The 14392-nt window shown below is 34.3% G+C and overlaps 1 pseudogene across 1 annotated transcript; it reads right to left on the reverse strand.

Annotated features, from left to right (window-relative positions):
- Nucleotides 1-7828: 7828 nt before the first annotated feature.
- On the reverse strand, nt 7829-11766 carry LOC137821313 (putative galactinol--sucrose galactosyltransferase 2; annotated as a pseudogene). Its single transcript, XR_016515359.1, has 13 exons — nt 11459-11766; nt 10887-11158; nt 10690-10780; nt 10458-10598; nt 10248-10355; nt 10046-10165; nt 9548-9958; nt 9314-9455; nt 9154-9221; nt 8913-9047; nt 8601-8812; nt 8408-8496; nt 7829-8309 (listed from the first exon to the last, which is right to left on the reverse strand). The product of XR_016515359.1 is annotated as a putative galactinol--sucrose galactosyltransferase 2 (transcript).
- Between the last annotated feature and the right edge of the window lie 2626 nt (nt 11767-14392).

Genomic DNA, 14392 nt, shown 5'->3' on the forward strand with positions numbered 1-14392 from the left:
TTTAACCTTGTTGAAGATTTTTTAGGTGATTTTTTACTTATTTTGAGAGGATTTCACAGTTTTTTTTTTTGTGATGAAAAAAATTATTTTTTGAATTATATTTTACTGTTCTTGTCCATTGATTTATCAATATACTTTTAGTCATTTCATTTTTTTTTATTTTGTAAATATTATAGGTTATGTATGTTGGAAGTTATTTTGTAATTCGAAATTGTTCATTAAATTTGGATAATGGAAGTAATTTCTTTTTTTAAAATATACTATGAATTATATAAATTGGAAGTTATTTTTGGATCTGATATTAGCTTCCAGTTCATGTAATTCAGAATATATATTTTTTTAAAAATACTTTTGAATTCGGTATTAATTTTCAGTATATGTAATCCATAATATATTTTCATGTAATTCTAATTATACCTTTGCCTTATGGATTGTCTAATCCGAAATATTTGTTTGAATTCGATTATAAGTTTTGGATTCTCCGATCTAGAAGTTATCCCACCCTTTCAATTAATTATGGATTGTGTAATCCAGAGATTCAACGGATTACACAATCTGGAATACACACAAATCCACACATTCTTCAGATATTTAACTTATTTACAAAAGGATATTTCTAGCATTATATAAGTTATGAGAATTCCACAAGAACATATGAAGTTGTAGGAAGAAGCAACCTCTTCGTAGAAGAAGAAAAATGGTAATTTTACCCTTTCTTCATTTTTCTTCATTTTTTCTATTGAGCAACCCCCACCTCTAATGCTACCGCCGCAACAGCCTCCATCGCCACAACAACTTCCACTTTTAACGCCATTGTCATAACAACTCTCACCTCTAGTGCCACTTTCGTAGAACCCCCTCACTTTGTCGTCTAAGCACACACAATTGTATTTCATATTGCACAATTTGGAATACAAAAAAACATAGTATTCCAGATTGGACAATCCAAAATATACTTTTTTGTATTCTGGAGTTTTGTGCTTAGATGGCAAAGGTAAGAGTTGAGTGGTGGTGGCGCTTAAGGTGGGAGCTGGTGTGGCGGTGGCGTTGAAGTTAGGGGTTTTTGTTGCTGAGAAGGGGAAAATGAGTGCTATATGGAGAAGATGAAGAGGAAGATAAACTTGTCATTTTTCTTCTTCTATGGACGTGCATAAAGAGAGTATGGAGATACAAGAAGAATTTGTGTAGAGAAAAAAAAAATAATCATTGATTTTTTAAGTCACCTTAAGCTTTTGCTTCTTTCACCCAATCAATTCGAACCTGCACCATGGCCATATCAATTTATGAAATTCTAGAATTGCCCTTGCACGTTTGAGTGCATATTGGAATTGGAAATCTAGAATTAAGAAATATGTTATGGAAAAGGAAATTCAAAAAAGGTTGTTTTGCATTCTGTAAATCAAATTTCAGTCACCTTGAAAAGGTAAATTCATAATACAAATAATACATTCCAGAAATGGGATTCTGAAAAATAAAATCTAGAAACATATCAAAATACTAAGTGATGTCTCCTAAAGTCACCAACCATTCCACTCTAAGAACCAAGTTGCACCAACTTGATGGGATTAAGAGTACATCAGACATAAATATTGTATGTTATAATTTTCATGAAAAATTCTTAACTATGGAAGAGACAGTGAACTTGTTAACATTAGCCATCATTACCATCAACAACTCACCTTCCTCAATTCGGCATTCGAACTTCTTGGCAACCTGAATGTCCAAGAACTAAGGCATACTTACATTATGCAACAAAATATGTAGTGAATATTTGTTGAAATAGTTCATCACTCTCATAGTCCTTAAGTTAGGAATTCCTGTAAGTACACTGATTGATATTTAAGGACCATGGTCAACTAATGTAGTTGTGTTTTTTTATAAAAGCTTTCATGTTAGGAATCACTATGCAACTTGATATCTCAGTTAGGCTAACACCTCAAGTAACAAAAATTATCTATTATCAAATGAAAAAATAATTATTAAAAGAAAAAGAAAAAATAAAAAAAAGAAAGAAAATACAAAAAAAAAATATGGGAGACTAGACCAAAACCCATACATGTAAACAAAAAACGATACATAGGTAGACTATACCTATTTATAAAGAATTCTAAAAACATACTAGATGAAAGCCTATTATACCAATGAAATGATTCTCTATGAATAAATCCTAAATTAGCCAACTTATCGGCACACACATTCACTTCACGAAAAATATAAGTAACCCTAAACCTAATTTTCCTACAGTAATTAGGACAAGTATTTCATCGAATATGAAGCATCCACGAAACATTAATCCTAACAGTAAATGCAGCACAAACTAAAGCAAAATCATATTCAAGCCATACATTAGTATGCCCCATCTTTTGAGCTTCCTCCATAGCATGTATAACTCCATAAAACTCAGCAACCATAGCAGTCTGAACTTCAAGAAACGCAGAGAAAACACCAATAAACTCACCATACTCCCATGAAAAATACATCTACAAGTAGCAAAACCAGAATATCCCCTAACAGCCCCATTAGTGTTAATTTTAACCCAACCTAGTGAAGAGAACTCCCATCTAACAAGAAAAGGACAAAGAACTTTACCAGTACGAGTATTAATACCAAAATACTTAATCATGTTGAAATCCAACATATCATTCTTCATTGAAGCTTTAGACGAATTCCTCACTAGACAAGTTAAATCTTTAATTGTCGAAATAGCCCTAGAAACATCAATCTTATCCTAAAATCTAGCATAATTCCTCATATGCTATATCATCCAAATAGAAAAAGTTATTACAACAAGCTTAATCAATTTAACCAAAGGACTATCATCAGTCTTAATAAAAGAAAGAAGTTTGGTAGGTGTAAATTTTTGTTCTTCTTCCGTTTCTTGAATTTCCATGACATGTACCTAGAGTTTCTTATGTGTGAGATTATGTTCCACTGTATATGGTTCATCACAGAAGTAGCAAAGGCTTTTGGCCCTTTGTTCACTCATAAACCTAGGACCAACATTCTTGTAGATCAAAATTGAGGTTTAACATTGTCGACAAGTTTAGGTATGTATTTTTTCAAGATGCCTCAGTTTAGCACCCAAAAATCCCTTATCATTGGCCAAAAAGCCTGTAGAATCCGAAAGCATAGATGTACTGACTACCTCATAGATTCTTGCTAAAAGAAACGCCTTTTGCACCATTGTAGGTTGGAACATCCTCACCAGCATTTGGATGTCTTTTTTAAGCCTTTAAGAAAACAATTGATAGTGTATGATTCTAAGAGGTTTAAGCTATTGATGATGTCATAGAAGACTTCATGGTATTCGTCCACTACGTTGGTCTGTAGTAACTTCACCATTTTTGTCATGGGATCTACAAAACATCCCCAAAACATTCTCTAACCAAAGCGATGTAAGTTTTCCAAGGTAGTAAGGAAAAGTTGGTATATTTCACTATTGTTGTATGTCACTGAAGGACACGTCCTTCTAGATGAATAAATGGCTAATTGAACATGTACATACCCCCAATTACAACTTGATACATTCATACCAATAATTGTTTGTTTAATATTATATTAAGACACATAAATCACACCATAACTCGATTATAGATTACTAGCGGTTATAGGTTACTATTATAAAATCAATTTATATCTCATGATAATTATTTAATGTTTTTCTTAATGGTATGAGTCCAACAAGACCTATAAATAGATGATGACTCTCTCAATAAAGGGACACATTAAACTTTTCATACTCTTACTCACAAATATTTTATATTCTTATTGACATAAGCATCGGGGAGTCTTTTGTAGGTGAACGTCCCTTCTCTCCTTGTGATTGGTCAACACTACAAAGCTTGGTCCACAGAGAAGTCAGCTCTTCTCCACCTCTGAACTCTCTTAATCCATTTTTGGTAAGAACATTTGGTGCCCATCGTGTGCCTTGGTAAAACTTTTCCCCAGGAGCACCATAACAACTAGACGTACCTTATCAACATGAGTTCTTCACAAAACAATGTGACCACCCAATTCGAGGCTATCCTCCAAAAGAACGAGGAAAGCATGCAAAAGACAATGGAGAAAGTCCTTGGAAAAATGCATAACAAGATTGAAAGGGATATAGCATCCCTGAAAGAGCAACACAGGGTGGAAGTTGAACAAAATCGAGCTAAGATACAAACTTTACAAGATCAATTGGTGGCAAGAAATGACGACCACACTCAGACTGGTAGGAATCCTACCCAGTATACGACAAAGTCCCAACAATTATCGCTTGAACCATCTATTCAACAAGGACATACTTCTCCTTGCACATATACTCCCAGATCATCTTGGAGGGAGACTTGTTATGCTCCAACTCCAAGATCATCGTGGAGGGAAACTCGAGGACACGAGCAAACACCATTCAAGGCGGTACTGAATCCTCCTCTCAATGAAACGATGAAAGCTAATCTAGAAGGTTTCCACCCCTTTACCTTTGAGGTCATGAGAGCTCAACTACCCCGAAAATGGAAAGGGCCTAGGTTGGAAAAATACAACGGGACTTCAGACACTGAGGCTCACATCAAAGCACATGTGACTCAGGCGAACTTGTTCTTAGGTAGCATGGTCGTACATTGTAGACTCTTTCCAACCACGTTGATGGGGGTGGCCTTAAAATGGTACTACTCCTTGCCCAGAAATTTCATTGACTCCTTTAACGCACTTTGTGCATGATTCTTGGCCAGATTTGTTGATTACAAACCAATGGTTGCGCGTCGACTTCATTGCACAATGTGGTTCAAGGTGAAGAGAAAAGCCTGGACAATATATGACATGATTTGCAAAAGCAACATTAAATATTCCTGGCCTCCATCTGGCTGTAGCCATGCACACCCTACTGATATGATTTCGTTAGGGGAAGTTCTTAGACAGCCTTTACGTGGATCCTTCAGCCAACATGGATGAACTTCGCAGCCGAGCTGCTTGATACATCAATACTGAGGAGAATGTTGATGTAAGAAGAAAAAATAATGAAAACCTCGAAAGTTGCCACTTCGGAACAATATCCCACAAGAAAACTAAGAGATTTGAAAATTATACTCCCTTGAATAGAAGTCGGATCGTGATTTTGCACGAAGCATGCAACCTCAGGTTGGTGCAACTTCTGCCTCTGACAACCAGTCATCCATCAGCTGACTTGACCAAGAAATGCAATTATCATCAAAACATGGGCCACATTATGGAAGCATGCTTCAAGGTACGATATCTAATCGAAGAACTTATCCGATCAGGTGCTCCTAGACATTTCGTATAATAGCCATAACTCGATTTTGGAGGACACTCCCCAAAACATCTAAGAAGGGTTTTTTCCAAGTAAGGTTTTAATGAGACTTATTCTTTTGAAATAAAGTTCTTTTTTACACATAATGGTTTACAATGATACTTATTGTAAGCTATTATTCGATTTCAAACGAACATCGGCAAACTTCATCAAACTTGAACCAAACGGTTAATTCACAATCCGAGTTCAAACGAACATCAGAAAACTTTATTAAACTTGAACCAAATGGTCAAGTCACAATCCGAGTTCAAAAGAACATCAAGAAACTTTATCAAACTTGAACCAAACGATCAAGTCAGAATCCGAGTTCAAACGAACATTGAAATTTTTATGAGACTTTAACCAAACGGTCAAGTCAGAATCCGAGTTCAAACGAACATTGAAAAACTATATCAAACATGAACTAAACGACCAAGTCACAATCTGAATTCAAACGAACATCGAGAAACTTTATCAAACTTGAACCAAATGGTCAAGTACTATTGTTCGAGTTCAAACAATTATCAGAATAATTAACAAGCATTACTCTAAATCGAAATCAATGTTTGACATGTGCTAAATCCAAACTAAGCTTGTTCATCCTTCAAATTAATCCACCTGTATGTCTTCTCAGATTTCAACACACTATACTCTTACTCACACACAAATATTTTATACTCTTATTACGCATCAGAGAATCTATTGTAGGTGAATCTTCCTTTTCTCCTTTCGATCGATCAACATTACAAAGTTTAGTCCACAAGAAAGTCATCCCTTCTCTGCCTCGAAACTGTCTTGGTAATAATAGAACCTACACTAGCGCAGAAATGCTAATCAAATGCGGCTATTTTACATTTACAAATGCGGTTATAGAGCCGCATTTGATCAGCACGCAGTTGTAAATCAGAGAAATACAAATGCGGCTATAGAGCCGCATTTGTAAATGCGATTTACGAATGCGGTTATTTGAAATAACCGCATTTGTATATTCTTTTGAATGAGCTCGCATTTGTATATTCTTCTGAATGAGCTGGGGTTTTAGGGGCACGTTGTTGGTGAAGAGTGGAAGGGGAGAAGAGGAAACACGGCAGCTGCGGCGAGTGCGGCGGCGGAAGCAGCGAGAGCGAAATGCGACAGCGGCGGAAGCAATGGAAGAGTACACCTTCAAAATGCAGAGCGAAACCCATTAAAAACGAAAGCAATATGGAAAGCGAAAGCCATTGAAGTTCAATGCAGTTGTTAGGAGCAATGGAAACAAGAGAATAAGGGGCAATGCAGTTACGTACCTTCGAAAATGAAGAACTTCGCAACCAGAGAAAACGAAGAACAGATATGAGCGCAAACGAAGAATGAACGAAACTGTTGAGCGCCTAAAATTTTTAGGGTAAAAACCATTTACAAATGCGGTTATTTAAATAACCGCATTTGTAAATCAAGCTTTTTGATTTACAAATGCGGTTGTTCAAATAACCGCATTTGTAAATCAAACATTTTGATTTACAAATGCGGTTATTCAAATAACCGCATTTGTAAATCAAAATAATTTCAAAAATGCCACCGCGTTTTTTACGAATGCGTTTAAGCGCTGAACCGCATTAAATAAGGAGTATTTTTTTCTTATTTTTGTACTAGTGCTATCATTAAGTGTATTATCAATGAGAAAAAAATTCTCAACTGATCTACATTGTCACCATTGAAGTTAGGAAAGTAAATTCTTGGTAATCTTACCTCTGCCCATTTTAGAATTTGATTTGTCTAAAGAAGATTGGCGAATGAGTTATTGCACCGTTTCCTTTAAAAAATCATTGAGATTCGTTGAATGGACCCTGCTAATTCAATTAGTCTAACATCGAGAAGTGTAAAATGACGTTCCTCCATTCTTTAATCACCACTGCATTACTTGTAGAATCAGCTATAAGTTCTCGAGTAGAATTGTCCAAGACTGATACCAATTGTTAAGGAGAGTGCAGCTAGGGTTACAATCTGGAACAAGGGAGCGCGAGAAGAAAGATTGAGAAAGAACGAGAAGAAGAAATCTAGGCACAACACACACAAAGATTTACAAAAACAGAAGTCCAACGTTCAGACTTCATGAGATTTATTGATGTAAGAGAATTTACATAGCATTATTAGAAGAATAGTTTGCTCAATCTGTTCTTTATACAAGGTAGTTCCTATATTTATAGGAATTGGCAGTTAAGTTTTAGACTAAATACCGTACAGCACATAACAGTTTTGCGTTCAATGGAAAAACATCCTTATGTCGTTTCTTATTCAACAGAAGTTTGGACGAGAACGAGATTCAAATCAACGAGAAAGGAAATTGTCAAATGAGTGGATGCAGTCTTGGATAAGGAATGAACGCTTGTTTGGGTCTCCAAGGGAAAACCAAACACACCCTAAGTCCCTGGAATCTTCTATAGTTAGATCAAAATCAACCTAGTTCTTGTAGCAGGAAGTAGCAACTGCTTCCTTAAGTGACTTGGTTCCAGAATGGTAGGAAACTGATGAGCATGGTTGAAGGACGAGATTGTACAGATGTTACAACGAATAAGACCGTGTCACATTACTGGTTACAGGTGTTAAAGAAATATTTGCAGTTCTATAACACCAAATTTAAACATCATCTTTTTTTCCTACAACAATAAAATTCCATTTAAGGTTACTTCCGGGTTTAGGTAATAAAAAATGGCTCTGAAGAGGAATAAGATTACATTTACTTTGACTTTATAGAGCCACCTCAGTATACAAATTCTATATCCCTTGAATTGCCTTCACCATCAAGTTTAATCGTTAATAGTCCATCTTCTGGGTTGTAGGAGAACTCCTCCTCCTTCATGTCTACTACACAACGCTTTGGTCTAACGTTGGAGTAGGCTCCAAAACGGCCACAACCTCTGCCTTTGACTTTTACTATAAACTGTGAAACATCCATGTTGCAGTCCAAGGCTTCTACTGCTCCTCCCGAATTGTACATGTCAAGCAATCCTATTGGTGCAAAGTGCACATCATGACCAAACACCTGTTTAGACACACATGAACACTCTTGCCCGTTAGATACTTGGTAAAGATGGTTTTTCACAAAACGTAGATTGCAAAGTAGGCCTATTGAGTACTGACCCTTATTGGAGATACTGTATATATTTCACATTGGAGTGTCTCCAGGGACGTTTCAAGTTTTCCTCTGTGAGAAACCATGGAAAGTAAGCCTGCAGTATTGTACAGTAGTTAGTTTTGGCATTTCTAGAGAAATGAATGTGTTTTAGGTTCTAAAAGGAAATGAAATGTGATTAGTTGATGCAGGAGTTTTCACCTGCATTGAAGGCATATACTATGCAACTTCCACTCCAATTTTCTCCTGCAACTTCTTCAAGAAATTCAACATCAAGGGGTCTCACTTTCCCTGAAATGGTTATGCGCAAAGGTGCGGCTTCCAACGATTTCAGTGGCCAGCTTCCTGCTCCTTGGCAATTGAAGACGCCTACCACCCCGGTCAGTGCATTCAAATTCCAAATTTTCAGCAAACTGCAAAATAGTCAGTAATATGTTCACTGTTCAGTAAGGAATGAAAGCGCAGCAGAAAATTCAGGCCATTCTTAGAGACAGACAGTAACTTGTTACATACCTTTTACCATCCATCACGGGGTCTTCAAATAAACAATCTCGAGTAGGACGGCCAGCAAATCTTGCTCTCAAGACTGATCCATTAGGTAGCACTAGCTTCTTGAGGATTTTAAAATCATGATTGCCGGGCTTGTCACTGTAATATATCAAATTTGATAAAAAAAAAATTTTTCAAACTTTATTATGATTAAGAAATTGTTTTCAAAGGGGGACCAAGACTTCAATCTGATTTGGTGCCTTACCTTACATATACTGCACAACCACCAATTGCTCTTGCTGCAGCATGGAACTCCGCTGTCTCGTGCTTGCTCTGAAATAGAATCATTAATTAATCGTATCAAGCGACTCATTAATATGTTCATACATGAAACATTTGAACAAGCAATGAGACGGGAATATTACATGGAACATGTCCCAGTCTGGCACAAATATCTCTCCCAGTAGAAGGCTGTTAAACGCGACAGAGGCAATGTGTAAGGTTTGAAATGTTGGTTCTCTTGGCATGAAATCCTCTGATGCTCTTGCTGTTGCACTCTTCTTTGAACTGAAAATTGTGAACGTAAAATAAACTAGTCAGAAAAGGGATTCAAACAAGATTTTGGATTGTACTTGCCTCTAATTAGACAGACTGCAAACCTGTAAATTGAATCCGAGTTGTGAGACATGCAGCAAATGATGTTGTTGTCCTTAAAGTGCCTTGTTACAGATTTCTCTAATGCTTCTTGATACCGTTTGGTCAATGAAACACGACCACCGTACCCAGAACCCAACGTTTCCATCAAATTTTGGACATCTACTTTGATTCCATCCACACCACAGCTGGCAAGGTAACTGTGGTAGTCATTGTAAAAGTCATATATATTTTCTGGGTCAATGATTCCCACTCCATATTTTTCAAGGCTGTCCATGGCTATATCTCTAAGGTTCCCTGTGGCACCAGGTGACTGAATTGGATAGGCAAGCTTTGGATTATATTTCTTCATTGTATCTGATGATGGGAGTACACCTCCCCAATAACCAGCTAAAGCATGCCACATGTAAACGTATCTAAAGAGTGCACCATTATATTCATGGTCAGTTCATAAGTTTCAATGTGGTAATGGAATGGTATCTTTATGGGATCAGACAGCTTACTTTACATTCGTATTATGTTTGATAGAGTCAACAAAATCGTGGAGATTGCTGCAAGAATTGTCAGAGCCTGCATTGATGAACTTTTTGTTTTCTTTGATGTCTGCTAGTCTGGTTGCAAACCTTACAGTTCAAAAAAGATGTGAGCAGATGACTAAAAGAATGGAGGAAAAAATGTGCGGCCTCGACTGAAAAGAGAACTTACTGGGTTCCCTCGATCACTGGTTCACCTTCTTTGTGAAACGTATTGAGGATCTCTTGCCATCCATCATCAATGATGATAAACTTTGGCGAACAACCTCCATTTGAGAAACTGTGATAACAGGCAAAATCGTCATTGTCATGGATATCTTCAAAATTTGCAGGCCATCTATCAATAGGTGTACTTAGTTAAAATAGTATGTATGTAGTATACCTTTGAAGGCCCTCTTTAATTCCTTGTGGACTCACTTCAGTGTAAAAAGCATCCCAAGTGCACCATCCAAACCAGTCAAGATGTGCAGGGATCCTCTTGTTTTCAAGATGACAGAAAGTCCCTTTGTGTTTCTCCAGTATCCTATGCCATTGTAAATTGAAAATTAACATTTCCTGACTTCTAAACAAATAAGTAGTTAGAGACTAAGGACATTATAGAACAAGAAGCATACTTGATTGAATCCCTGATTAACTCAAATGGATTGTCCCCTGAATTTACAAATACTGCTTCCAGTGATTGGGAAGTTTGAACACGGGCATCTCCTGCAGCATTCAAAATCTAAAGTCATACTCATATTACTATCAAATAGCTGAGCTGAGGACGATAATAACGGGAAGGAAATCAAATAGTAAAAACTGAAGTAACAACCGCTTTCAGTGCAAAACTGGAGCTGATTTGATTGAGTTCCTTGTAAAGTTGCGCGAAACTGTCCATCCAAAACAGGCAAGAAGAGAATGTAGGAAGTTTTATCTGTAGCTAGCTCTTCAGAATCAGAAGAAAGCTCATCCTCAAGTGAAGATTCTTCTTTTGCTTCCAGGAGCAGCAACTGAGTTTCCTTTGGAACATCACTGGCAGATCTCCCTAGACTTGGTATCATCCACCAGATTTTGACTCTGAACAAAGATAGCAACTTATATCCCCTGCATTTTTTTGTTTTGTTTTCCAAAATAAGTTCAGTGAACAACTCTCAGAGTTTGGTGCAGATTTTTCATGTAGTTGGTATATGAAGTAAACTAATAATAGACACAACCAGAATTAATTAACATACAAGCATAATCTATCAGAATTTATTAACAAACAATCAGATCGAGCATTCTGAACTACTTAACAAGGTGTATAACACGTCAACATGATCATAGAAGTTTGATATGATTCTAGAAGCATTTGGTGAACGTGAGAAAGCCAAACAAAGAAAAAGGTGAATAATATCAGAGCCTCACTGAAGAATTCCAAGATCGAAAACATGACGAGAACTTGAAACGGTTGAAGTGGCACCCAAGAACGCGGACTCTGTTCCGATCGGAGAAACAACAACGTTTCCGGGGACATGGGACAAAACGGTCTTGCCCCTCACCGTAAGACATCCGTCACCGTTGGCGCCGCCGTGACAGTCATATTGACACAGAAAGGTTAAAACGGTAAAAAGTACGTGAAACAGTAACGTGATAGAATGATTTGAATTAATGAGGATGGAATTTTGAGTTGCAAGGTTGGCAACAATTTATAGTAAGTTGCATGGTGGTGTCATGGTGGTAAGGAAATGATGATTTCATAATCCATGGTTTAGATATAAATATATATAATAAAAAAATAAATTTATAATTAAAAATATAAAAAGTATTAAAATAATTATATTAAAAATTGTAATATAAAATATATAGGTTGTATCTGCTGACGCTGGGAAGGTGAAGAAAGTTGATGACTTGCCCATGATCGAAGTCATTGTAAACGGTTGTAAGGTAACGAAGATAAATTTCGATCCGTACGAAAGAAAGACGTAGTGATCTAAACACTCTCTGAAATAGAAATGTCTGTGTGAAGATGCGTGTGGTACCGAAATTCTTTGTCAGGTAAGTTTTCGATCCGTACCAAAGGTAGTGATCTGAGCACTCTCTCAGACAATGAAATAGACATGTGTGTTTTTTCTTTGAAAATATTACTTTCATAAAGTGTAAATACACACTTTGCAAATTGTAATCACAACTACAAATGTAATACATAGTACACTGTAATTTTAAAATTATTTATCTCTCATATTATAATTTAGTGAAAAATTATGAACGTATCAATACTTTTTTAATATATAGACCACTAATAAAAGTTCAAAATGATACAACGATTTCATTGACTTGACATATATAAAAGTGTATTATTTTAAAATATAGTTGTAGAGTGTTTGTTTCTAGTGAAATTTTAGAATAATAAAACTTTATCACTACTAAAAGACGAAATACATTTACTTAATATCACTAAAAAACAAAATATTTATTTATTTTTAACATAAAATTATAATATATTATTATACTATTAAAATTGGTTGTTAGACAGGAGTTTCTTTTAGAAGTATGAAAATAATCCTTTTGTAAAGTTTATCCGTTTCAGAGATTTTCTGTTTGGCAGATGGGAACAGCTATGATCAGTGATGGACTGTGAAAAAGTTGAACGTGGAAAAGTTGAAAATTAGCACAAGTTGAAGCTGAAAGGTCCTTAACCTAATCCGTGCCTCGTCAATGATGAGTCAGCTTAATATAGAAAAACTAAATATATTTTTAATATGTTAAATAATATAATGGATTGATCGAGAAATTTTATACAAGATTAAATAAGTACGGAAATCATATAAATAACTCAACTTTATAATTCTTTTTCAATGTGATTAAGTTAAATTTTGTAATATTCATAAATTTAGTTTTTTCATAACTTCTATCCTCTTACTTATGATTAGTGCCAAAAAAATTATGTCTTTATATATATTTTTAAATTAATAAGGATAATTATTCAAATATTGAATAATTTACAGTGCGTGTAATTATTTTTAATATTTAGATATTTTTATTTTAAAATATAATTTCAATATATTAAACATATAAAATTAATATATATATATATAATATTTATCAAGTGATTTATTAATATTATATTAAAATTAAATTGATATTATTACTTGTTATAAATATTTTGTTAACCTAATAACTTATTATTTATAGTATACATATAGTTATCATAATATATATCTTACAATAGAATAATTTCTTATATATTTCATTTTAAATATTATAACCCTATAATTTGATGTTGGATATATCAACCCTCACTCTCTATACATACATTAATTTATTTATATATAATAGAATCCAGAATATTAATGAATATTTTATTTATCTATTTAATCTAAAATTTCATCGAATTTTTATTATTATTTATATAACATATCATATTAATTTAATAATATCCTTGTGGTTGTTACTAAAACCATCCCCACATGTTCCAGAATCATTCACTAATTATCATTTCATAATAATCAATGTCATGTTCATATTAATGATGTTAAATCAATTTACATCGTAAATACAGTAAATGAAATGACGAGTATTTAAATTCAAACAACTAATTATAGATTATTCAATTTAACAATGAATTTTAGAACCAACAAGGAAGTGATGTTTGATATGACTTCACTATTAATCCTCATTGGAGGTGATGTGATGCATTATTAGAGCATTATTGAGCGATAGATATAGGAAATATAGGAAGATAAAATAATTTATTTAGATTGTTTCTTGTTTAAGGTGAGAATATGAAACTTGAACACTTTCCTTAGAGAAAAGAGAATTATTTTAACATGTTTAGCTCAAACTTCAAACCCTAACTTGAGTGATGAGAATTATCACTTGATTTTGTTAAACAGTAAACTTCATCCTATTGTATGTTGATTCTGAATGATGATATTCTTTAACATCATATCTTATATTTATCATTGTATTATTAACAATAGTTTCATAAGGTTTATAAAGTTTATGATTAGAAAAGTAGACATATTTCTTATAATATTCCTCTATTATTTGTCCATTAACACCACAATATGTACAAACTTTGCTATTTTTACTACCTGTACTTCCAAGAAAGTTTGTACCCCCTCTACTAAAAAGACAAATTATTATAAGAAAATCTATTTTTGCGAAAATATTATTAGTATCTAAAACAATTTATATTATTAATAAAAATTTATAAAATAATTTTTTAAATTGGTATCTAACTATTAATTATCAAGGTTTTGGTTACTAACTAACTATGTTATAAATTAGTCTCCATTAGCCTTTTAGAGACTAATTTAGAATAAAAAGTATTAGTAGTTAAAATTTTGGTAGTTAATT

This window comes from Phaseolus vulgaris, chromosome 9 (genome assembly GCF_051622355.1).
Source record: "Phaseolus vulgaris cultivar YP4 chromosome 9, ASM5162235v1, whole genome shotgun sequence".
Classification (NCBI taxonomy): Eukaryota; Viridiplantae; Streptophyta; class Magnoliopsida; order Fabales; family Fabaceae; genus Phaseolus; species Phaseolus vulgaris.